The sequence below is a fragment of the Mirounga angustirostris genome, unplaced genomic scaffold, assembly GCF_029215605.1.
Source record: "Mirounga angustirostris isolate CCGP_5_RB_7025 unplaced genomic scaffold, mMirAng1.0.hap1 SCAF_7, whole genome shotgun sequence".
Classification (NCBI taxonomy): Eukaryota; Metazoa; Chordata; class Mammalia; order Carnivora; family Phocidae; genus Mirounga; species Mirounga angustirostris.
In genome coordinates this window covers 107,296,196-107,321,706 of record NW_026991715.1, presented here as the reverse complement: position 1 = coordinate 107,321,706, position 25,511 = coordinate 107,296,196, and the positions used below count along the sequence as shown (strand labels likewise).

Sequence of the window (25,511 nt, the reverse complement as noted above, 5' to 3'; positions counted from 1 at the left end):
ATTGCTCTGGTTAATTGAGATTCTCCTTGATTTTTAGGAGGCCAATTTTCTTTGCCACTGCCTGAGCAGGATGGAAATGAGGGAAGGGTAGCTATGCTTCACTTTTTTTTTTTTAAAGAATTTGTGTTTATGCTTCTTTGAAGAAATTCTTGTTATTGGTAGTTAGGGGCACTATGCACATTGAACATTTACTTATTAAAGTTTAAACGAAAAGAAAATTCTGGAAATATGATTTCTGGAGTTATCCTGAGAGATTCTGGCAGTATAAGTACTTTCACTTTTAGTGAACGCATAGTGGGTAGTAAGCTGCTGCCCTGAGATTACTTTTGTTTCTTGGGACATCAAAAGTAAACAATTAGATTGCCAATATAAATAAATCCTGTTTGATAAAGAAATGTGACCATGATACAATTAACAGGAAGGTTTTTCATATGGAACTCCCCAGTAGGATAGTGGATTTTTGCCTTTTCTGGATTGTAAAGTTCATTTTTAGCCTTAACCCATTCTGCGTGGTTGTACTTCCTTGCCTTTGCGGGAGCAGTATCTTCTGCTTAGGCTGCTTTTCTTCATCATCCTGATGTTCCTATAGCTGCCTGGTAAAACCTTTGATCCTCCTGTAGCCCCATTTATCTATTTCTTATTATACTCATCACCCTGGACAATAATTTTTCCCTGTGTTTCACAGATGGACTAACTTTGAAAAGAGTGAGAGCTGCATCTTTTTAGAGCTTATGGCTCTAAGAGGTGTCCGGAGTCCATATGGTGCTAAATCCAAAGGACCACAATTGCCATCTGTTGATGTGCGTGTTCTGTGATGTTTTTATTTTTTATTTATTATTATTAAAGATTTATTTATTTTAGAGAGAGAGTGTGCGCACGAGTGGGGGGAAGGGGAGAGGGAGAGAGAGAATCTTCAGGCAGACTTCCCACTGAGCACAGAGCCCTACACAGGGCTTGATCCCAGGACCCCAAGGTCATGAACTGAGCCAAAATGAAGAGCTGGCTATGTAACGGGTTGAGCCACCCAGGTGCCCCTGTGATGTTTTTATTTTTTGTTTCATGAACTTATAAAGTGGAAAAGCTTTTGTTTTGCACCATTAATTAAGGGAAGACTGAAGCTAGGGCAGTAGAATGGAGAATAAAGATGTAAAAGACATTTATTTAAAAGATGGTGTTGGCGTACCTCAACTAGGATATAGGAGATGAAGGATTGGAAGAAATTCTAGAATATTGCCAGGTTCTGGCTGGTGAGATAGTTGAATGGTGGGGTCCAAAAAGCAAGATAGAATTCATTACTTCCCCATCGGAACTTAGCTGGAACTCATGTACCCGCTAACCCCCCTTATTTGGGCTATTTCTGTGATTTTTACCTAATCTCATGTGAAGTTAAGTTATAGAACCTGAAAGATTTGGGGGTGAGTGTGGTGGAGAATATGAACTCAAATCTTGAAAACTGTGATATCGTACAACTATGGCTTCTAGAGTGTGTATTTATCTGGCAAGCTTAATAGGGGTATATGTAAATGTATATTGAGTGACAATTCACTTTGATTGTATGTGAGCTTGGGGAGCAATGTGACAGTAAGGTAATAATCTATTTGAAATAGGCTATTCCCTGTAGTTAACTAAATTGATTGCCAAAATTGAGAGTTCTTAAAGCTTTACCAAACCAAGTACTTACTGAGGTGAGAATAATGCCATTATTAGCCATAATTGGTGCTTTATAATCATAATGCATTTGAGCAACTAGAGCTGAAGTGTCAGAAAATTGATCTTTCCCTGCAAGCTAAAAGCATATTTTTCCATCAATCACAGTATAAAACATATTCTTTTAGAATTATAATTCTATTCCACAAATAGTAATTTACTGACGTGAAGATCTTGAGAAAGAAGAAGGTATTAACCAATTTTATATTGGTTATGTCGGGTGAAAGAGCAAGGAAATCAATGGGATAACAGTTAAGCATTTTATGCAGGGATTTTAAAATATTATCAACAGAAAAGAGTGATTTTTTTTTTTAACATCTGGGATATTCAATAATTTGCGATTTGGGAAGTTCACGGTATAATCAAGCCTTCTGAGTAATCATGAACCAAGAGAGTGATGTCATATGAAAGTACTTGGGAGGACTTGGCAACGTATCCAAGATTGGATATCCAGAATTTTACTTTGTGGTCAGACTTGTGTTCTCTGCCATCCCCAAGGATATATGCTGGAAGAGCCCTTCCGTTAGAGCAGTCTGGACAAATAGCCAACCAAGTTTTCTTGGTCCCAGAGGGAAATCAGAAGACACATGGTTTTGCTCTCCTGTGCTCTTCGCAGAATATTCTGGTGTTCGTTATAAGGCAGGAGAGCAAGATGACACTTCGGTTCTCAATTTTCCCATACATGGAGGAGTGTGTGTTTTCCCTATACTGTGAACCCCCGTAATTCAAACTATCCTGGTTAATCAACACATTGTGCTGTACAGGGGGACTACTATTTGCTAAATGTTTTGTCTGTTAGTGTATTCTGTTAGTCCCTGTCCTTGACCCTTAAAATATCTCTCATTTAATTTTCACCACAACTTTATAAATTAGGTATTATCTCCATTTTAATTAAAAAAAATGCTCAGATGGAGCACTGGGTGTTATGCACAAACAATGAATCATGGAACACTGCATCTAATACTAATGATGTAATGTATGGTGATTAACATAACAATAAAAAAATTTAAAAAAAATGCTCAGAGAATTTAAGTGACGTGCTGAAGGACACACAGCTAATAAATAAAAGAGCTAGTGTTTGACTTCAAAGCCCAACCCTTCCCACTACACTGTACTCCTCCCCCTAATTGTTCTAACGATCCAGCTCTTCAACAGAACCATACAGCTGCCACAAGGCTCGCCGTCTTTGTGGCCGGCCCACCGTCTCTAATTTGATCACACATGTCCCTTCCATCTGAAATAGCCATTAACATTTTCTGCGTAGAGTAGTTCCCTGATAGTTATGAATGTTCAGTCCTCATGTCATTTCTCTTTGCACTGTATCTGTTGACCCTCTCCCTCCACGGTCTCAGCCTTCTGTTTTATCCCCTTGTTGTGTTCATGTAAACATTCAATATAAACTTAATAATAATTTCTATGTCATAGGGTGACATGGAGACTCAGTGAGTTAATTTGTGTTGAGCATTTATGGCAGCCTTTGACCCATAGGAAGACTTGATATTGGCAACAGAAAGTCATGAGAGACCCTACGCCATAGTGTCGTGGTTAGGGGCTCTGACTCTGGAGACGGATGCTCTACATACAGATCTGGCTTCTGCTGCTTATTTTGTCAAGTTCCTCAGCTGCTCTGTGCTGTGGTTTCCTGGGAGTAATAGCAGTACCTGCCAATTTATAGGATTGTTGTGAAGAGTACATGAGATGATGAGTATAAACTATTTAGAATGTAGCTTGGCACATAGTAAGTTATGTTAGTGTTTGCTATAATCATTGCCATTGTAACTTTTTGAAGGCTTATTTTATGCCAGGCACTATGCTGATGCATTTTATAAGTATTATCTAACTTAATCCTTATGTGAGTAGGTAATATTGTGGTACCAACTTGACAAGGATGGGGAGAAGCTCAATAACTTAATTTGTGATCGCATAGCTCTAAGGTGGCAGAGTAAAGATTTGATTCCAAGCAGTCTGGCTCTGGAAACTGGTCTCTTAGCCATTGTGATATATTGTGGGGCAGTACAAAAAGTCCTAGCATGGGAGGGGTGCGGGGTGTTGGCCGGCTTAGTCCATGGAGTGTGTGACTCTTGATCTCAAGGTTGTGAGTTCAAGCCCCACGTTTGGCATAGAGCTTACTTAAAAAAAAAAAAAGTCAAATGTCAGGGAACTAGATGCCTAGCTGGCCATGAACTACATCACCTTTTTTCTCTGAGACTCCGTATAGAAATGAACACATTAAACTAGGTGTCTTTAAGACTTTAAGGTATCTTCCTTTTGGAACACTATGGTTTTATCTTTTGGGCTTTGCCTTGACCATGTGTGATCTCACTCCATAGAGGGCGGCTGCGGCTGCCAACACTGTCTAGCACCCCCAGTCCACATAATGTGGCCTCGAAGACCTCCCCAAATATTCCATATTGATCATCTACAGTATCATTTAGCAAAATTGCTTATTAAGTGATAAAATTTAAAAGGCTTGGGAATTATCAATAGATGGCACGATCTCTTAGCCCAGTTGAGTGTGAAGTCATTCATTGTTAGACAAAAGAGAAGCTTAGGAGTCACCTCATCAGATACCCTCATTTTGCAGATGATGGAATCAAAGCGGAAAGTGAGGTTGCCTGACACAGCTGTGTGGCCCTAACCATGCCAGGGACTTCTCAGGAACAGGGCTTATTCTCTATTTATATTTGTAGCCCTAACCCAGTGCCAGTATACAATAGGCTTCCAATATGTGCTTGTCAATTATAAATTGCCTTTGTACAGATCACATTCATGGGATATTGGATGCCCAGTACCTGGTCAGTGCAGGTCACATGATAAGTCCTCTAAATTAGAGTGTTCTATACCTCATTTAATAGATAACTTGTTTCTCTTTCCATTCATTAAAATTATAAAATTCAAACCATTTTATTAGTGGTTATATAAGAAATGAATGTCTATTTGTTTAATAAAAACTCAGAACTTAATGATTTTCCCATATAGTCCTCACAAAAACCCTATGGGGTCGGCACCACCATTGCCCATATTTTATAGGTAAGGAAGCGGAGGCTCCGAGAAGTGTGGTAACTTGCCCAAGGTCACGCCGTCAGTGAGCGATGAAGCTGGGATTGGGTCACAGGGAGTCTGGCTCTAGAGCCCATGCTCTTAATCAGTACACTATGCTGCCCATTTGCCAAGTGCTATTTTTCATGAAGACAAATTGAATTTGTTCAGTGCAATGTCTAAAACATGATTTATTTACCCTAAAGTTAGATAAAGATCCACTGAGGGTCAGAGGAAGGCATTCTAATACTTGTAAATTGGACACATTGTAAAACAGTAAAAGCCAGAGAGAATGGACAGTGTGTTCCATAACTCAGAACACTGACGTATCATCTGTTTGTCTGTTTGGAGAAGGCTCAAGGAACCGGGACCCAGTCAAACTAACTCAAGTAGAGGGGAGTGAGGATACACATGCCCTGGGAAGAGGAGAGGAATCTCATGGGTACGTGCAAGCACCTCACAGCAGAGGGACCAAGACCACTGGTAGGAACCAAGGCTGCTGTGGGGATGCCCACCCTCTTGTCCTGGACCACGTGGCATTCACGCCCTGGGACAGTTGCTTCTGTTTGCAGGCCAGGTTCCTTCCGCTTTTGTTGTTCCTTCAACTAACTCCCTGTGTTAATTCAGGTTTTCTGCTTCTTTGCCATTTAAGCACGTATTTATCTGCCCTTGACCTCCCCTTTATAATGACCTTTCCTCTCCAGTTCCCACCTCTGCCTGCCCCCGTCTCTTGTTACCCAGGTGACATCCCAGAGAGGGAACTGCATTGGCCCAGACGTTGCACATCACACAGTAACTCGTTCGCATGCCTGGACACTGAGGAAGATGCCCCATCAGCAGTGGGCTGGCAGGACAAAGCCACGATTCTGAGTCCTGCTCTTTGGGCAGCCTGGCCAGGTCTTCCCTCCCATTAGGTCAGACAGACACTTGAAAATCGTATCTACATTTGATCTTCTATAAACACTACCTTTTAAAATCTTTTCTCTTTTTTCTCATTTGTTCTTGAAGCCTTCCCAGATTAAACTGACCACTCCGTCTTCTGTGTTCTGCCGTACCTGCTGTCAGGCGGGGGGGCGGGGGCGGCATTCAGTAGTGCATTCATTTATTTTCCTGGCCCTCTCCCTTGTTAGGCTGTGAGCTCCAGAGACAGGAAGCTTAAACTATTCATATATGAATCCGCAAGTTTAAGCACCTTGCTTACCACATAGTATTTAGAATGTTTATTGAATAAATGAAAGGGAAAAAAATCATGAATAGCCCGTCACTTTAAATTAAAATGTGTAAAGATGGGTTAATAGAGCTTTATATAGCTTTTAAAATGAACTATTAGTTCATTTATTAAGGTAGACAGATCACAAATGAGATGAGTACTTGAATTTGATTATGAAAAGGTATTTTTAATACACTCCTTCCTGTGTATCAACTACCTGCTACATTTTAATTACATGAGAAGAGTAATAACAGAGTGTGTGAAACAGAATTGAAACAGGAGATGTCATCCTAGTTAATATTCAGATTTGCTCAGCAAATGAAAGAAAATGATATTATTGGCTTTAGTTAGACTTTTCATTTAACACTGTTAATGAATATATCGTGTGTGTGAGCAGCATTCACTTGAGCTCCTATGCTGAGAGTATCATGCTTCTGACCCTCAGTGCTTTGACTCTTGTGGTCAAAATGTTATTTTTTTTAAGGTGGCATGAAAATTGTAATGCAGAAAAAACGAAAGACAAAAGTTCATTCTGTTCCATGATCAGCGCTGGGAGGTATGGCCTGCAATGTCCTATTTGCTTTGCAGCCTACTGTGTTTTGTACCTTTATAAGAATGAAAATCTTCAAGGATGATTTTAATCATTGTAACTGCTGCAAAATGTTGTGAACCAAGCTTGTTACAAATTTATACAGTTTATTGGTCATATTTGCTTCGATTCAATCAGTATTTCTTAAGCACACTATTTGTGCTGGACACCATGCTTTATTTAGACAGTGAAGATTATAAAATCCTGGATTTTAATAGATCATAATTTACTAGGAAGTAAAAAAAAAAAGTGTGATATTAATCTGTTCCCAAAATGACACATATTTTAAGGAAGCATTGAAGAAGAAATCAGCTAAAGCCAGAAGTTACTGGAAGGCTTCTTGAGTCTTAAAGGATGGGTAAGTCCTTTTGAGTCATGTTTAAAGCAGAGAAAGGACCATGACTGTAGCCTGGATGCAGTCTGTTAAACTTGGTTGGGAAGCCTCAGACACTAGGGTTCCAATATTGAGAGCTCAGGCCCCTGGAGAGAAAAGATGGGGTGGGGAAGGAGAAGAGTGGAAGCTGACACTAATAAAGTCAAATCGAATGCAAATCATAGACACTCTCGAGAGGTCAGACTGAGAAACTTGAGCTCTAATTATAAACAAATGGCTGTGCAGTGTTAGCCTATGATTTGGATAATATCCGTGATTTTTGCCACTTATTGTTTTCATATACTCAAAATTCCTTTTTAATGATTGTAGAATTGAGAACAATAAAGAATGTCAACAAGCTCCCTGGAAATATTTTTCTCTTCATACATCACACATAGCTGCTCACACATGGAATTTTAGGTCTTATGGGTCATGGGGCTGTTATTTAGTTCCATTAACTCAGAACTCCGAATAGCTCTCAAAATCAGAAGTTATGACTAGATCTTGGAGCTCTGTTCACTCTCACTGAGGCATGAAGCAATTGTAGGGGGGGAAGTTGCGAATCCCAAAGGGTATGTTACCACAGAGAACTTGCAGATCAGTCCTTCCACAGCAGGCAGGAGTTAGACTGTAGGAAAAAAACCCAGTAAATAGGAGGTTTCAGGTCATTGGAGTTGCCCGAGAGTCATTAGTTAGGGTTTCTAAGCTTGGAGTGGCTTTGTAAATACGTTGTCTAGAACTGCACTGTCTAAAATGAAATAACATTAACAATTCAGTTCCTCAGTCACACTAGTCACATCACAAATATTCCACAGCTACTCTCATCAGCAGACCACAAAGAAAACATTTCCATCATTGCAGGGAGTTCTCTGTTATAAAACAGGTCTAGAACCTACTAACCTACCTTTCAGATAGCTCTTGGTGGGTATGCTCAGACCTTTGAACAAAAAAGTTTTTCATTTCTCTCCATACAAAGTTTTTGTGTTTTCTTTCTGTGTCCTAGACAATTTTTAGGACCTGGAGCCATAGGATTAAGGTAGAAAAACAAAAAGCAAACAAAACTCAATTTATCAGAAGGAGGAGAAGAAAGTTTCTCATAATCTCATGAACAGATGGCCCAAAATAACTGGTTCTAATGGCCTTGTTCCTTTGCCACACACCTGTTCTCTGTCTCCTCTCTTCCTTTCAATACTCCTCACTGGGAAGGTAGTGAGGCGGTGATAGATTTTTCATCTTGCCTGTGAGGAGCAAGGTGGTCCTTTGTTGGGCACATAGTTCTATTGAAGGGGGAGGGTCAGGGACCATTTCTGAGCCTTATTCTCTCAATCTGTAAAAATACGCAGTTTGGACAAGATGAAATACAAGGTCGTCCCTCTAGAACTTAAATAGTTTCTATGTCTAATTACTGGGTCCTCCCATATTCTTTGACTCAGAATGAGAGAGATTGAATCCTTTTTTCCTCTAGAAGTAAGTGTGTGTGTGTTTGCTCATGCTATATTTAGATAAAAATCCAAGATGCTATATGCCAGGAAATATATCTCATGTGCCATTTAAAAATGTTAAAATCTTAATCCATTCAATTATTTAATGAGTAATTGGTCTCAGTACCTATTATTACCCAACAAACTACCCCAAAACCTAATGGCTTCATGTAACAGCAATAATTAATTTTGTTCATGAATCTCCAGTTTGAGTGGAACTCATCTGCTCATTGATATCTAGCACCTGAGTTGGGAAGACTCAGGCTGGGATTGGTTCAACAGCTAAGGCTGGAATCATCTAGAGGCATGTTTACTTACATGTATGGGCACATATTGGTAATGGGACCTCAGCAAGCCAGACAGTCTACATGTGGCCCACCATGTTGGCTAATTTGGGCTTCTTATCCATATGGCAGCTGGGTTCCAGAACATGTGTTTCACTTACACAAGGTGGGAATGCATAATCCTGTTATAACCTAGACTCAGAAGTCAGGCAGCATCACTTGTGATTTAGTTTGTTGGTGAAGACAGATACAAAATCCTAGATTTAAGGAAAGGGCACATGGACTCAACCTCTACATGAGGGAGTTGAAGGTTCTAGAAAAGTGTGTAGGATAGGAGATTGTAGTGGGTTGAATTGTGCCTTCCAAAAAGATACATCCTTGGCTTAATCCCTGGAACCTGTGAATGTTACCATATGTGGACTAATCTAAATTAAGGATCTTTATATGAGGCAATCATCCTGGATTACCTAGTTGGGCCCTAAATCCAATGATCAGTATCCATATAAGAGTCAGGCAGAGTACGATTTGACAGAAGAGAGCAGGCAGTATGACCGCAGAGGCAGAGAGAGGGATGATGCTACCACATGGAGTGTCAGGTAGCTTCTAGAAGATGACAAAGTCAAAGAATGGACTCTCCCATAGAGCTTCCAGAGGAAGGGCAGCCCTACTGACACCTTGATTTCAGACTTCTAGCTTCTGGAACTGTAAGAGAATCATTTTTTTTAAGCCATCAGTTTTATGGTAATTTGCTATGACAGTCACAGGAAACCAGTACAGAGATGGTGTAGAGGCCCTCTTTGGAAAGTAGTCTGCCGCAACCATATCAACAACACCTGCTAATAGCCATGCAAACGCTATACCTTATATTGAGTACAGTGGGAAGTGCCTGCCTGTGTTACCTCCTCCTTTTCTTACCATGACCCTCTGAGGAGGTACTGTTATCTCCCCTTTAATGAGGAAACGAAAGCACAGACTGCCTGTTTAACCTGCCCAGCTTCGTTAGCTGCTAAGTAGCAGGGGCAGTATATAGATCCTGGTGTGTCTAACTTCAAAGTTTTGGCTTTCAGCTTTTTTTTTTTAATTTAATTTAATTTTATTCTGTTATGTTAGTCACCATACAACACATCATTAGGTTTTTTTTAAATTTTTTATTGTTATGTTAATCCCCATATATTACATCATTAGTTTTAGATATAGTGTTCCATGATTCATTGTTTGTGCATAACACCCAGTGCTCCATGCAGAACGTGCCCTCCTCAATACCCATCACCAGGCTAACCCATCCTCCCACCCCCCTCCCCTCTAGAACCCTCAGTTTGTTTCTCAGAGTCCATAGTCTCTCATGGTTCATCTCCCCCTCTGATTTCCCCCCCTTCATTTTTCCCTTCCTTCTCCTAATGTTCTCCATGCTATTCTTTATGTTCTATAAATAAGTGAAACCATATGATAATTGACTTTCTCTGCTTCACTTATTTCATTTAGCATAATCTCCTCCAGTCCCATCCATGTTGATGTTAAAGTTGGGTATTCATCCTTTCTGATGGCTGAGTAATATTCCATGGTATATATGGACCACATCTTCTTTATCCATTCATCTGTTGAAGGGCATCTTGGCTCTTTCCACAGTTTGGCTATTGCAGACATTGCTGCTATGAACATTGGGGTGCATGTGGCCCTTTTCACTACATCTGTGTCTTTGGGGTAAATACTCAAGAGTGCAATTGCTGGGTCATAGGGTAGCTCAAGTTTTAGTTTTTTGAGGCACCTCCACACTGTTTTCCAAAGTGGCTGTACCAACTTGCATCCCCACCAACAGTGTAAGAGGGTTCCCCTTTCTCCACAACTTCTCCAACATTTGTTGTTTCTTTCCCTGTCAATTTTTGCCATTCTAACTGGTGTAAGGTGGTATCTCAATGTGGTTTTGATTTGAATTTCCCTGATGGCTACTGATGATGATCATTTTTTCATGTGTCTGTTAGCCATTTGTATGTCTACTTTTGAGAAGTGTTTGTTCATGTCTTCTGCCTATTTTTTGACTTATTTGTTTTTTTGGGCGTTGAGTTTGAGAAGTTTAGATCTTAGAAATCAGACCTTTGTAGTGTCATTTGCAAGTATCTTCAGCTTTCTTTAGAGATGTTTATTGTAAAAAAAAAAAAAAAATACATGTGTCATTAGCTAGTAATGTATTTAGTTTTTTTTTAATTTCTTTTATTATGTTAGTCACCATACAATACATCATTAGTTTTTGACGTAGTGATCCATGATTCATTGTTTTCGTATAACACCCAAATGGATTTAGTTGTATAATGTCCAATAGCCATGATGGTTAGTGTGTAGCTAAGAGCAATGAGGAATAGACATTTTGAAACTGCTTCAGCAGGGGAGGCTGGGTGGCTCTGTCTGTTAAGAGTCCGACTCTTGATTTTGGCTCAGGTCATGATCTCAGGGTTGTGAGATCTAACCCCATGTCAGGCTGCATGCTGAACATGGAGTCTGCTTAAGATTCTCTCTCTCCCCCTCTGCCCCCCGTCAACTCACTCACTCTCTCTCTCAAAAAAAAAAACAAAAACAAAAAAACACTTCACTACTGGTTCAGCCATTGACTACTCAAGAAATTTTATCCTTGGGCTCAAGGAGGGCATGTACTGTATGGAGCACTGGGTGTTATATGCAAACAATGAATCATGGAACACTACATCAAAAACTAATGATGTACTGTATGGTGACTAATATAACATAATAAAAAATTATTTTAAAAAATTATTCTCATGAGTATTTTAAGGAGTTACACTAACTACATAACTGGTTCTTGTGTTCTAAGAATCATGGTTTGTTCGCTTTTCGAGTTACTTTTTTGCCTTCACTAAGCCACATGTAAATAATCTAACCACTTGTTGCTTTGAGAAATTAGGAGTTAAAGACTAGAAAGAAATTCCTTAGTAGGAGCATAGCCCTTCTATTTCACAGAGAAACCTTCTAGCTGAAATGCTTATGTAAAGAAAACTATGCATTTTGACCAGATTTTAATTATCAGCCAGATTTATTAAATGGAGGAGTCTTTAGCATCTCTTAAAACTTAACTTTTCTAATTGTAGGTACTCTGTGTTCATTGCTTTTTAAATTTTTTAAATTTTATTTATTTATTTTTTAATTTTCTATTTATTCGTTTGAGAGAGAGACAGACGGAGAGCACAAGCAGGGGCATCACCAAGGGAGAGGGAGAAGCAGACTCCTCGCTGAGCAGGGAGCCTGATGCAGGGCTCAATCCCAGGGCCCTGGGATCATGACTTGAGCTGAAGGCAGACACTTAACAGACAGAGACACCCAGGCATTCCATATTGCATTTTTTTAAAGATTTGTTTTATTTATTTATTTTAAAGAGAGCATGCATGAGAGGTGGGGGGGCCAGAGGGAGAACCCAATGTGGGGCTCGATCCCAGGACCACGGGCTCAATCCCAGGACCCTGAGATCATGACCTGAGCCAAAGTCTAGAATCAAACACTTAACCTACTGAGCACCCAGGCACTTCTTTGTGTTTACTGTTAAAGAATGAGTTAGTGAGTGGAATTTGGGAGCAGTTTAAGCCGTTTTTACTGTAAAATAGTATGGTAGGGTGTGAGTCATTCAATACCCGCTTAGCAAGTGCCTGCTATGACCAGACACTGTGATGGAGCCTCTGGTGTGTGATTGCCTTCTCAAAAAACTAACAGTGAAAAGATCCATGAAATCATTATCTTTACCATGTTGGCATAGTCATCATTTTATTTCAATGGGCATTTTTAGGTGCCTACTATACTCCAAAGGACACAATAATGGAAAACAGCTCCATTCTACCCCCATAATATCCTTACTCTTGTAAAAGTTCTTTGCACATTAGGAAGCCTGTTCACATTTGTTGTGTTATGTGATTCTTTACAAATGGGAGAGACATAGCAGGAATAATTTAATTTTACCCTTTCGATTGAAGGGGCCGCTGAGGCTCAGAGATCTGTTGAAGGTCTCATGTCTAGTAAGTACCATAGCCAGCCTCCCAACTTGAGAATACGTAAGAATGACAATGAGCAGTAGAACTCGACCACAGTTGCCTTTTCCAGATTGAGGCAAGTCATGGAGCCATTGTTTATGGGATATATGGAAAAAGACTCTGCACATTCTTGTTCCTTAGCTGACCATTAAATTTGGGTTGGTCAATATCAGGAAGTACAAGACTGTAGTCAGCCATGTTAAGTAAGCATATTTTCTCTCTCAGGCAAATTTCTTAATTCCAAGGTAAGAGGGGGGAAGTGTGTCCCTAAAACCCAAAGATAGAGGAAAATGATCATTTGGGTCACTTAGTCACTCACTGGGTTAAACTAGCTTCATGCCACACATAGTTGGTTGCTGTCTTAGAAATGAATGCTTTACAGTTCACATAAGGAATTTCAGATATTCTCAATTGAAACCTGAATTGCAGTTTGGCAAGGAGGATTTCATGAGAGCGGGGATAATTTGTGTCTTGTTTATTCACTGGTGGAGCGCCCTGTGCTTCTGACTTTTGTGGTTTTCTTTGAAAAAATAGTTTCCTGGTCTCAATTAGGTGAATGGCTCCTATTTGAAATCCTCAGCTCTTCAAATCTGTTGTTAATCTAGTTACTATCTGATTATAGCCTAATGAGTGAATAACAGTCAGGTACTCAATACATGTTTGTTGATCTCTTCCTGTTGTCTGAGCACTGTATTAGGTGCTGGAGGTACAGTGGCGAACAAAAGTAAATGCAGTTCCTTCCTCAAGAAGCTTGCTGTCCAGTGGGGGAGACAAAGTAATCACATGATCAAACAAATAAATGTAAACATGCCGCTGTGATAAGTGGAGGCAGTAAGAATGCATGAAGGGGTGATTTGGCATAATCAAAGAGAGGATTTTCAAGACGAGATGATTGCATAGATGCCAAAGGTGAAAGTGGACAAAGGAAGACAAAGGAAAAAGAGATGATGGCAGTCTAGTAATGTTGTATGTGGATCCCTAGAAAATCTGAGAACCATAGTTCCCTTTGGGGGAAATGCTGAATGGTGATAGGGGTTGGGGTGGTGAGGTAGGTGGGAGAGGCCAGTGGAAGGTGCCTTTCCCTTGTCATGGTATTTTATTGAACATTTCACAAGGAGAACGAGCTTATGTAATATTTGAGGGGTTCAAAATGTAAAAATAAATGAGCTAAAAGGAAAAAGAGAAAAAAAGTCGTAATTAGGGAAGAAAGATGTGGAATGACACTTGCTTTCTTTAAAGACCATTTAGCTTCATCGTGGCTGAATTAGGGACCTCACCTGTGAGGGTGAATACAGACTGTGATTACCCACACTTAATACAAATACCTTCTGCATTAGAAAAAGGAAGCTTGTTTACAATAGGGCTTTGCTTTCTCATTGGCACAAAACAGTATTTGGCCACTCACAAGTGCATGGACTGCAAGATTACCAAATGGATTATTGTCGTGAGTAGGATGGTATGTATTGAGATTATTGTTCTTATTTGTGCCAGGCATGGTAGTGAGCACTTAATTATCCCCTTTTCCCAGATGAGGAAGTTAAGGCTTCAAAGAGAGGTCAAGTCACTTTCACGTGGTTGCAGTAAGTGACAGACCTGGAACATGAAGCCAATGTAAACCCAGAACTCCTAATAACTATGCCATACATCCTCCCATGATACTCTGTAGGCTGAGAGATCACGGTCTTTGTTCCTCAGAGCCCCCAGTCTCCATGGTTGGAGCATTCCAATAACGTCACAAAGAATCAACAGCAAGGGTACATGAAGAATGCTGATAGTCTGCAATATCCCAAAGGTGAACTGATTTCTAGAACCTTCTAAATGTCTGCACATTAGGATGAATACTTCTTATTCTCAACTGATGGTATGCCTCCCACACAGTTTTTTAAGAAATTGTCTTCTCTTTCTGTTTTCTAATGGACTTTATTGATTCTTTTCTCTCATATTGGACAAATCACTTATTGAACTTAGAGGGGTTAAGAGGCCTCACAACCAGCAGACTTAATTACATTGGAACAAATCCTCTTACTCCAGACCTACCCAGCTTCTTGGCTCATTTTCCATCACACTCTCATTGTCCAGAGTTGTTCTGAAGCCATGGTGTCCACCGATGCTTTAGAAAGATCCTGATGTGTGAAAAAATGTAGTGTTAGAGGCAGTGTGGTTTAATGGGTTTAGAGAAATCAAACTTGGGATCAAACCTCAACTCTGCTACTGATGAGCCAGGTGATATTAGCAAGGTAGCTTAACTTCTCTGAGCCTTGATTTACTCATTTATGGTGATGGGATTCATAATACTTGCTTTGCGGAGTTCTGATGAAGATTTAAACAGAAGGTAGATCTGGGTAGACACCAGTAAATGCTTGCCATTATTCATGTCAACTTGACCACTTGGAAAATTGCCTCGCAAAGAGAAGATTTGGTTGCTAAAATTTAGTGGAGAGTCTTAAGCTCACTTTTAAAGGAATGACTATTGGCATCTTAAAAGCATGTTTAACTTGGGTGTGGCTGAAAATCATCATTGCTGTAAGAATTACAGTCACTGCACTATTTTATATGTACACATTATTGCTGATTCAACTTAGAACTGCCTGAAACACAGGAAACTATAGCCTTTCTAATGGATGAGATAGCCTATAAAAGAGCAAGCTACTAAAGTAATTGTGCATCATGAGATGTCCCCTGAACAAAATAAAGAGATGCAGCATGTGCCAGAGACACAGGTGAGCATAGGTCTCTCTGAAGAGGTGGATTTTAGTAGAAGCCTGAAGAATGAGATTGAGGCAGCCATGGAAGGGGCTGAGGGAGGTTGCAGGCAGAGGGAGAGGGAAGAGCAAAGGCCCTGGTCGGGAAAGGCGTGGCCTACACAGTGTCCGTGTGGTGGCAGGAAGGAGTTGTCATTCAGTCTCCGCTGTTGGAAGGCAAGCTCCGGGTAGGAGACAGAGAAGGAACAATACACTCATGACATGGGTCCCTGTTCTGCACCATGTCATTCATGAGAGGCCAGTTGACCTTCAGTGACACCTTCCTGATTGGTAGGATGTGATGCTTACATAAGTCGGCTTGAAAGTCCCACCCTCTTGGAAGCCCTCTGCCTGTCACTGGTCTATTCAAAGCCAATATCCGTGTCTGTCAATGAAGATGGACTGTCCAAATGCCCTAGAAATCGCGGTGATAGTGTGATGGCTGCTGACCTTGTAGCTAGTCTTGGAGATGGCGCCTTTTTAGAAAATCATTCAATAATGGACACACTGGGGGATGATATATGAATATACACGCCGTCTGGTTTTTCTCAGAGTCCGCAGCAACTTTAAAGTATTGTAAATGGGCTCCACTATCTAGTCAGGGAATTACGGCAATCTATTAATTGCTATTTTTGATTATTTGCATTTAATTAAGGGGTACTCTTGAGAGAATGAGGGACAGTGTAACCTCAAAATATGGCTTTGCATCTTGGATAATTGACTATAATTTCTGTTTTCATAGCTTTTCTAAATTGTTTATTTCTCCAGATGTTTCCTAAAACTATGATTTTACCTCTTTCCTTTCAATGGGTGAGCAGTGGTTTCCCATAAAAGCTTATATGGTTTAGTTTTCTGAACTAAATTAAAGCTTAATTAGCCAAAAATCCAGATCTGTGATGTGTTTATACAATTTATACAAGGATAATTAATTTCAGTTAATTGTGTAAGTAGCTTTTCCATGCAAGCATGCAAACCTTTTCTCTGCTGACCTCTAAACGTCAGATTTCAGGTTATCTACATTTCAACTCCCTGCCCCCCCCCGGCCCCGTAATACTAAATCAACTTGTATAATTCCCAAAGTATTACTCTTTCCTTTGATTTATGGCTTTTATCACAGGAGTCAGTGATTACCTCTACAACCCATGTTTCATGTTTTAGAAATGCAATGAAAAAAGTGTGCTAGAATAGCGTGGCTTTTGTTTTGATGAAAGCCAAAAAGAAAAATTAGAAATATATTTTGATATGTTCTCTGAAGCCCACTACCTCTCATTAAGTTACCTAGGCTTTTTTAGTCTATTTGAATGACAGTTCAAATTACATTGATCAGCTAACTGTCAAAAAGAATAGCTATTATTTTTAAAATCTCCTGATATTTCCAGGATTTGTCTTCCTGAGAAGAATGATAACTTCACCATACACTGAGCCAGATTCTCTTGCTGCAGAAGCTATTCCCTTTGCAGAAGTCTTTAGAAAACCATATTTAATCCTCAGGAATTATTCTCTGAAAACATGCCTTCTCACTTGATTGGCAATTAAACTTTCTTATTAGTTCCCTTATCATTTCCCTAACAAGTCGTGCATATAAATCGAGGGTGGTGAAATTCTCCCTTTATTCTCTCTTCCTTGTTCATTTTCTGGAAGGGGTGGGTGCTATTTTTGGAGCTCTTTCAGAAGACCTGAGGGGTTCTTTCCCAGGAGCATCAGGCAAAATTCACCACCTGTCTTACTGGGCCTGAATGGTGTCACATGCTCGTCTCTGGACCAGTAACTGTGGCGTGGAATGTGATTATGATCATTGGCTTGGGCCAGAGTCACAAGTCCGGGGACTAGTATCCAGGGTGAATAGGCTGTGCAGGGAGGTATGGGAGCAGGAAGAAAATTAGGGTCATACTAAGTGAAGGGATGGAGATTATTGGGAAGGCAATCACAGGTGCATCTCACAGAGCTGAATGTACTGCATTTTAATGGAATTATAATGGCAAAAGCCTGGGGAACCTCTTGACTTTAGAGTGACTTTTGCTTCAAGATGGTCAGTGTATGTGCATTTTGAATGTGGAAAGTGCTCTTCCTTGCTAGATCTCTCTAAGGTTCATTAACAACCAGTATTATAGAACCAATTCAAAAGGAACATACTTTCAGTGCCTATCTTATTATTAGCTTCCGGGCTACATTTTTTAAAATGCATAATGAAATCCATGGAATATTTAGAAAGAATGTGGCACTTTGTAAAATTGGCTTTGGGGGCTGTGCATGGCTTATAGGGGGAAGGAAAAACGTCTGGCAATTGCATGAATTGAAAAACCTTTGGTCCATCTCTAGGCTGCCGTTAGCCATAAGCAGTTGGAAAAAAAAAGAGAGAGAGAAATGCAGTTCTTGACTTTCAGAGGATCTACAGAGGCTCAGTACCTTTTTACTCTTATACACAGACTATAGAAAGGTCATTTTCCCCTATGTATATGAAGTCAGCCTCCCTACCTTTGTGGGGTTTTGCTCATTTCGGAGAATAAGAAATGGGAATTGGCTATTGTTAGTGGCAGGACAATGCTTCAAGAAGAACGAGAGTCACTCCTCCTTTCCCTAAGGACTGGGAAAGCAAAGGTACACAGACATGGTAGCTTTTTCCAAATAGCTATCATTATCATTTTCTCTCCAGAACCATGTAGAGTCTCATCATTATTAAAGTCAGGATACTTGAGTTATGGTCTGGGCTTTGTCACAAGCTCTGGGACCTTGGGCACACTCCTTGCCCCCTCTGGGCATCGTGGTACATGTTGATAAAATGGAGAGTTTCAAAGGCATACAGAACCAAGTTACATCTCAGATTGCTTTTATCCTTAAAGTTGTAAACATCTGGAGTGGGGACATGTAAAGCAGGGCCTTTTGGATTAAAAATAGCATCTTACTTAGTCTCTTTTAAGCATCTACTAAAATGTAGAAGATAAAACAGAGAATGAGGAATTAGTCCATCATCAGAAGCTAGGAATGGCAATCAGTCTCTTACCAAACTCTTGGAGGGATCGTTGGGAACCTTCAAAGTTTATGAAACTGCATAAAAGGGCACGGTTAAATGTACTTGCCTGTCAGGCCATTGGGAAGACAGAATTCCTCCCCTCACCAGAAAAGAGATGCTTTACCTTTGGACCCATGCCTGTGCCTTGGATGCAAAAGCCAGTATGGGCGGAAAATGAGAAGACCAGCATGTCTCCCTCTGTTCCTTGTGGGTGCTGTTTAGGAGTCAGTGTACTTTTCAGTTATCTTCCCCCTCAGGGAGTAAACAGCCACATGCATATATATATATATACATACATATGCATATTTAACATATGCAAATATATACACACGTGCACAGATACATATACATATGTGCACATGTATTTGCACATACAAATATATATATATATATATATATATATATATACACACACACACACACACATACACAAACTAGTGAGCAGCTACAGTCCCAAAATAACAAGAGCCAAAAATAGGATAGAGCCAAGACTATGTCTTAGGAGGTGCAGTTTCCAGGTATAAAGCTCCTTAAGCAAGAGAAGGTGTAGGGAGACACGAGTAGGCATGTCAACTGGAAAATGTCCTTCATGACTTGCATGTTCAGAGTTGTGAGAGATGAGCACCTTCCCAACCCCCGGAGGAACAGCTGAGCAGCTGTGTGAGAAGGGCATTCAGAAGCCCATGGGGATGGTGGGTGTCTACACCACGTCTACACCGCTCTTTCCTCTTGGTGTCAGTACAGGCAATCCAGAACTGTGGCGAAAACTATAGAATAAGGACCAGAAGCAGCATCTTGAAGACGTGAAGAAAAAACACACTTCTAAAAATGATTTACTTTACAAACCGGAGGAAAGGTTTAGAAAATTGAGGGGCGGGAGGTGGTGCAACAGGGAAAGGTCATTGTGATTTCTCCTCAGCAGAAGAATGGAAATCCATAAAGATGGGTCAGGCAGACAGAAAGGTCAGAGAATTGAAGGAAATGACAGGAAACATCGTAAGGGAACTGAAAAGGCAGTAGCAGAATTAAAACCCACTTTAGAATCACTGCAGAATTCATACTGAGGAAAAAGTAAATCAGCTATGTGAAGAATAAAATTGAAACGCTTTCCCAGAAATGAATAAGGAAGCAAAGTGAGAAAGCAGAAGAAAATTAAGATGATTACTATGGTGGATAGAGACTGAGTTACAGAAATTGCTCCAAATTCTTAGATTCCTGAGGAAAAGTAGAGCGCAGACTAACACTTCAAAGACACAATCGAACAACATTTTTCTGAGCTGGATTTATTGAAAGATTTCATTGAGAGCCATACAAAATAAGTGAAAAGACAGCTACACCCCGGCAAAATATATGTTTCCAATGGAAAAACAGAAAAATCTTGTAAAAGAATAGAAGTTGTGCTGACCAAACAATTCTCCTTTAGAGTACTGCAGAAAGGAGTGGATGGGGAAAATGAATCCCGTGAATGTTACAGTCAGAGAAGTTGTCTACCTCCTGATGAGAAAATGAAAATGCTTTCTCACATGTGCAAAGCCTCACAAGACATCCCTTCCCTTCCCTCTTTGCTCCAGCCAGGTGAAAACTTAACGCAAATTAACCCCAATGAGAGGGGTCATGATATAAAATGGCTGCTGGGTGAGCTTTGGAACCACTTACATATGAAAGATTTCTAGGGGCGCCTGGGTGGCTCAGTTGGTTGAGCGACTGCCTTCGGCTCAGGTCATGATCCTGGAGTCCCGGGATCGAGTCCCACATCGGGCTCCCTGTTTGGCAGGGAGTCTGCTTCTCCCTCTGACCCTCCTCCCTCTCATGCTCTCTGTCTCTCATTCTCTCTCTCTCTCAAATAAATAAATAAAATCTTTAAAAAAAAAAAAAAAGATTTCTAAACACTTGCTGGAAATTATAAAGTGCAATTATAAACAGATAAAAAGAGATGCAGTATGTTAAATAATCTCAAAACCAATACCCAAGATGCCAGATTATATCCACAAAGACCAAAAAAGGGGTAAACTAGGGGTGCAGGGACAGAGGCATGAAGATGTAAATTTGTGCAAAATTCTGTGTGTTATATACAAGCAATAAAAAACTACCGTTTCTGTTTTTACTTTGATAGTAAATGAAACCAAAGTGAACAAAAGAATGTTTAAAAAAAAAAAAAGTAAACATTGGGGCGCCTGGATGGCTCAGTTGTTGAGCATCCAACTCGATTTCAGCTCAGGTCATGATCTCAGGATCGTGGGACTGAGCCCCACGTGGGGCTCTGTGCTCAGTGAGCAGTCTGCTTGGGATTCTCTCTCTGCCTCTCCCTCTGCTCCTTCCCCCACTTGTGCTCTCCCTCCCTCCCTCTCTCTTTCTCTGTCTCAAATAAGTGGATAAAATCTTAAAAAAGAAAAGAAAAGAAAACCTTGAAAGTGTATTTCTTCTAAACCTGAGGTCAGGGGAAGGACGAATTTTAACTCAGAAGCAACGGACAGCACTAAATGGACAGACAAGCATGAAGGGTATTCAGATTAATTTAAAAGACTCATTCTAACTATTTGTTAATGCTAACAGGGAAACCATCCTGTAGCTTCATGGCATATGTGAACATGCAAAAAATATCCTTCGGTCTTAGATCTTTGGCAAGGACATTTAGACATCCCCCCACCACTCCTTCATACAATATGCTAGGTTCCCACTGGATTGTGAGAACTACAGCCAAGCAGGAACTTGGGGGCAGGTGTGCCCAGGATGAAGCCACTCTGGCAACAGGGTCTGGTGGTTTCCACTTGGCTATGGCTGCTATCGTAAGCCAAATAGTTTCTGGTGGTGCCTGTCTGTCAGCCTGGTGATGCAGCGTGAGCATTGTGCCAGTCATAAATAGTGTAACTTACTTAGAAATGCTGTGGAGGGGGCGCCTGGGTGGCTCAGTTGGTTGGGCGGCTGCCTTCGGCTCAGGTCATGATCCTGGAGTCCCGGGATCGAGTCCTGCATCGGGCTCCCTGCTCGGTGGGGAGTCTGCTTCTCTCTCTGACCCTAACCCCTCTCATGTGCTCTCTCTCATTCTCTCTCTCTCAAATAAATAAATAAAATCTTTAAAAAAAAAAAAAAGAAAGAAAGAAATGCTGTGGAATCTTTACCCGTATGGCAAAACCAGTGTTTGTAGTTCTTTGGCACTTTAAACACTTTTTTTTCCCCCTTAAATGAGGAGTTTCCCCAAAAGCCCTAAGACATGTTCCAGCTTTGACTGACAAGAACCTGGGGCTTCTCTTCAGTGTCTTCAGCAGGTAGAGTCTGTACTGTATGCTTTAGTATGTGCTTAAATTTATTACTTTTTATCTTAAGGTTTGAAGTGTCTCTTCCAGGGAGAAGCTCTATACTAAATAGCAAGAAGATGAGCTGCTTTGTTATGGTACATTTCTCATTTTTTTCAGGGCCTTTGTAACTTCATCTTTTAAATGGCAGCTAATACTTAATCTCCCTGAAGGCAGGGGGTAGACCAGATGATTCCCCAAGATGCCTTCCAGCTCTAAGATCTGTGTTTGTGGGGGCCTGTGTGTGTGAGAGAGGATTTAGATTTAACGAAAGAGGTTAAAGATTATTACTGTTTTCAGGACAAGGGCTATAAATTGATGATTTTTTTATCCACTCCAGGGCTTAGAACTGAGTCGTGAACATAGTTGGTACTCAGTAGAGACCTGGCTTTATGGCGGTGTATTTGCTCACGGCACCTGAGGATACAGGAATAAGTTGAAGAGGAAATTGGGGGCTTTGGATCTGGAGTCGTGAGACCCCCCCCCCGCCCCCGCCCTTGGCTGCACTGCATCTAATGTGGCCTAAGACAGTCCACTTAGGGTTCTCGGCTACATTTCTGCTTGTGAATGGAAAGGTTTGAATTTGATCAGGAGTTGTGGACCACGAGGTGGCCCAACTGCCTAGCAGAGTGTGTTACTGGGCCTCCGGGGTGTTGACGATTGTCGTTAATAGGAAAAGCCTTCAGAGGAGGTGCAGGTGCCCTGCATTGTGCCAGGGCGCCCGCCATTTCCCGTTACATGACAGCAGTGCATGCTGCTCCTTGAAGCTTGCCTTGGTGGGCCTTTACAGGCATTTGATAGTAACCTAAAAAAAAAAAAAGCAGGGAGAAAGGAGGATCCGATTTTGTTTCTAACATTAGCTTCTCTGCTCTGCAGACTCGGGACGGTCGGTGTGCAAAGGGATTTTTTTTTTTTTTAGTAGACTTTGGAGGTTAAAAACAATTTGACTAATTAGAATGGATTGATGTGGGAAAAAATGTCAACCTAGGAAGACACACCAGAGAAATTCCAAATGGGTTTGAAAATGGACATAGAAAAGCTGAATCAGTCTATTTGTTTTCAGGTTCCTTCTCTTCACAGCCATTAGTTTGGCCTGAACAACACCAAAATGGTCCTAATGGCCCCAGTGACAAGAGCTATTTCAGGTTGTCTAACTTGATTAAATTCTTTTCTGCTTTAAATTGTTAATGATTCAGCATTTCACGGCTCGAGTCAGGTGCTCTCGGAGGGCACCTTCCTTAAAGGTCACTCACTCTCCAGAAATCAACATCCAAGATTAAGATTGCAGATTCTGCTCAGTAACCTTGGGAGAATAATGATTTCTTAGATACAGGACTCAGAAGGCTCAGCTCTAGAGTGGGAGACCCCTGGTTGGTGTTGCCAGGAAAAGCAGAGAGGCTGGTGAAAAACCAGAGTGCCGGGAGGGGTGGGGACTGTGGGACTGAGCATCTCTCTCTCTCTGATAGAGGGAAACGGGTTGCTACCAAAGAGGATGGAGAATTCCTTGTACACCGAACACAGTTAGGGGCTGCATGTGCCTTACCTCATTTCAACCTCACCAGAGGCTTAGGAGGTAAGTAAACACTGTTATCACAAGGTAACAGACAAGGAACCTGAGGCTTGCAGAGGTGAGGGAACCTAAGAGAGATTTGAGGGTTTGCACTTGTTTCATGAAGGGCATATAACTATTCTCTGCACACCAGTGCCTGATGAATGATTTATGCGTTTTATTCATTTATCATGATGTTAAGGTGTCTGAAAATAAGCTTCCCATAAATGTTGACATGAGAACCCTTTTGTCACCTGCATAGGATTGTCAGTATGAAATCTACAAGGCTGAAACATCCACATTCCAAGAGTGAGTGCAGGTGGTTGCAGGATGTTTATTTATTCACTGAAATTTTTAGGAAGAAATCATCTCATGCCATTAATAGAAACAAACAAACAAACAAAGATGGGGAAGGGGAGATTTTGTGAGCCAACAGAAAAAGAGTGATGAGAAAGTGGAATACTAAAGTAGTCAGCAAAGTGGTATGCAGTTAAAAGTAATTGGACTCTAGGGCATCTGGGTGGCTCTGTTGGTTGGGCAACTGCCTTCGGCTCGGTTCATGGTCTGGGAGTCCCGGGATTGAGTCCCGCATCGGGCCCTCTGCTCAGTGGAGTGTCTGCTTTTCCCTCGGACTCTCTCGTGCTCTCTCTCTCTTTCTCTCTCAAATAAATTAAAAAAAAAAAACTTAAAAAAAAAAGTAATTGGACTCTAATTCCTGAGATTCTGTGGGAGGCAAGTAGAGGATTTATTGTATTTTTTTCCTGCTTGCAAACCAGCAAGTAGATGATTCATGTACTGGGGGGGGCGGGGGGAGAGGGAATAATGATTGTTTTATGACATTTAGTTACCAGCTTAGCTTTCTATTTTTACCCTACCGTAGTCCCTGAGCATGTTTTTCCCTTATTTAGGAAACCTGCAACTACAAATATGCTCAATTCAGTTTCTTACCTTTCTGCTAAATATAGAGAACAATGCCTTTATTACCATGCCTAGGGATTATATTAAATAGGATTAAGAGCAATTCAAACAGCTGGTCCTCTGGTGTTTGCATCACGAAAAACCAAAAAAATTTTTAAAAGATTTTATTTATTTATTTGAGGGAGAGAGAGTGTGCATGAGTAGAGGGGAGGGGCAGAGGGAGAGGCAGACTCCCCACTGGGCAGGGAGCCCAACATGGGGCTCCATCCCAGGACCCTGGAATCATGACCTGAGCCAAAGGCAGATGCTTAACTGACGGAGCCACCCAGGGGCCCCAAGTTTTTCTTTTTTCTAACTAATTCTGGGAAGTATTTATTTTTAGGAATAATCTTTTTTATATAAATTGGGGGATAAAGTAATCTTTAACATTGTTTTATGCTGAGGCAAATCGGTTTCGGATTGACGTAGGGAACTCTGTCAATTCCTCTCCTGATGCTTACAAAGACTGAGTCATGGTAGAAGAGCGGAAGTCTAAGGCGCCGGTTGCACAAGTTAAGGTTCCTTCTTGGAAGCTGTAGAGAAGAAAGAGAGAGACCCAGTGTCAGGTGCGTGACAGCTGTGGAGTGGGACTGTCTCATCAGGGAAGTGGGGAGGTAGGAGCCTGGAGTCAAAGTGCAAGCTTCCTCCTTGGGCTCTCACAGACTTTCTCAAGAACCCAGGGTGTGCAGTGCTGACTTGGATTCAGCATTCTATCTCCCATAGCACTGGGGAAATTGATCTCCTTTTAAAGGTTCTTCCTGTTCCTTCTGGCCTTCCTCCTCCATTTTCATGGCCATGACTGTAATTCAGGCCTGCTTCATTTCATCTGACCCCTACTGGCTCCTGTGGGCCCAGCCTTGCCCCCAAAATTCTTCAATGCTACTTTTGTGTGTCATTCCCCCTCTGCAGAATGGTCATCAGTCCCAAGTGACAGCTGTGTAAAGGAGGACATTCCTCTGCCTGACTTGGAGGGGTCTCTAATCACACTGCCCTTCCAGCTGTCCATTGGGCTTTTCAAATTCTCCAAGGGATGTTCCCCCATTTCCCTTTGGGTGACCTGATCACTGTCCCATGCATGGATGTGCTCTTCTAATCTCCATGCCTTTGAGCCTGATGCGTACAGCCTTACACTCACATTTAATAAAAGATACAGGACACATACTGACTACACTAATCTGCCTTGCATATATTGAATTTTGCCTTTCATTGTTTCAAGTTATCATAGGATGACTGCCACTTCATTTCACCATTAG

At 41.0% G+C, this 25,511-nt stretch overlaps 1 protein-coding gene across 7 annotated transcripts in view; it reads left to right on the top strand.

The window, feature by feature from the left end:
* The window catches only part of SGCD (sarcoglycan delta), a 954,698-nt gene that overhangs the window by 585,090 nt on the left and 344,097 nt on the right, over positions 1-25,511 (top strand). The gene's annotated exons all lie outside the window — the stretch shown is intronic.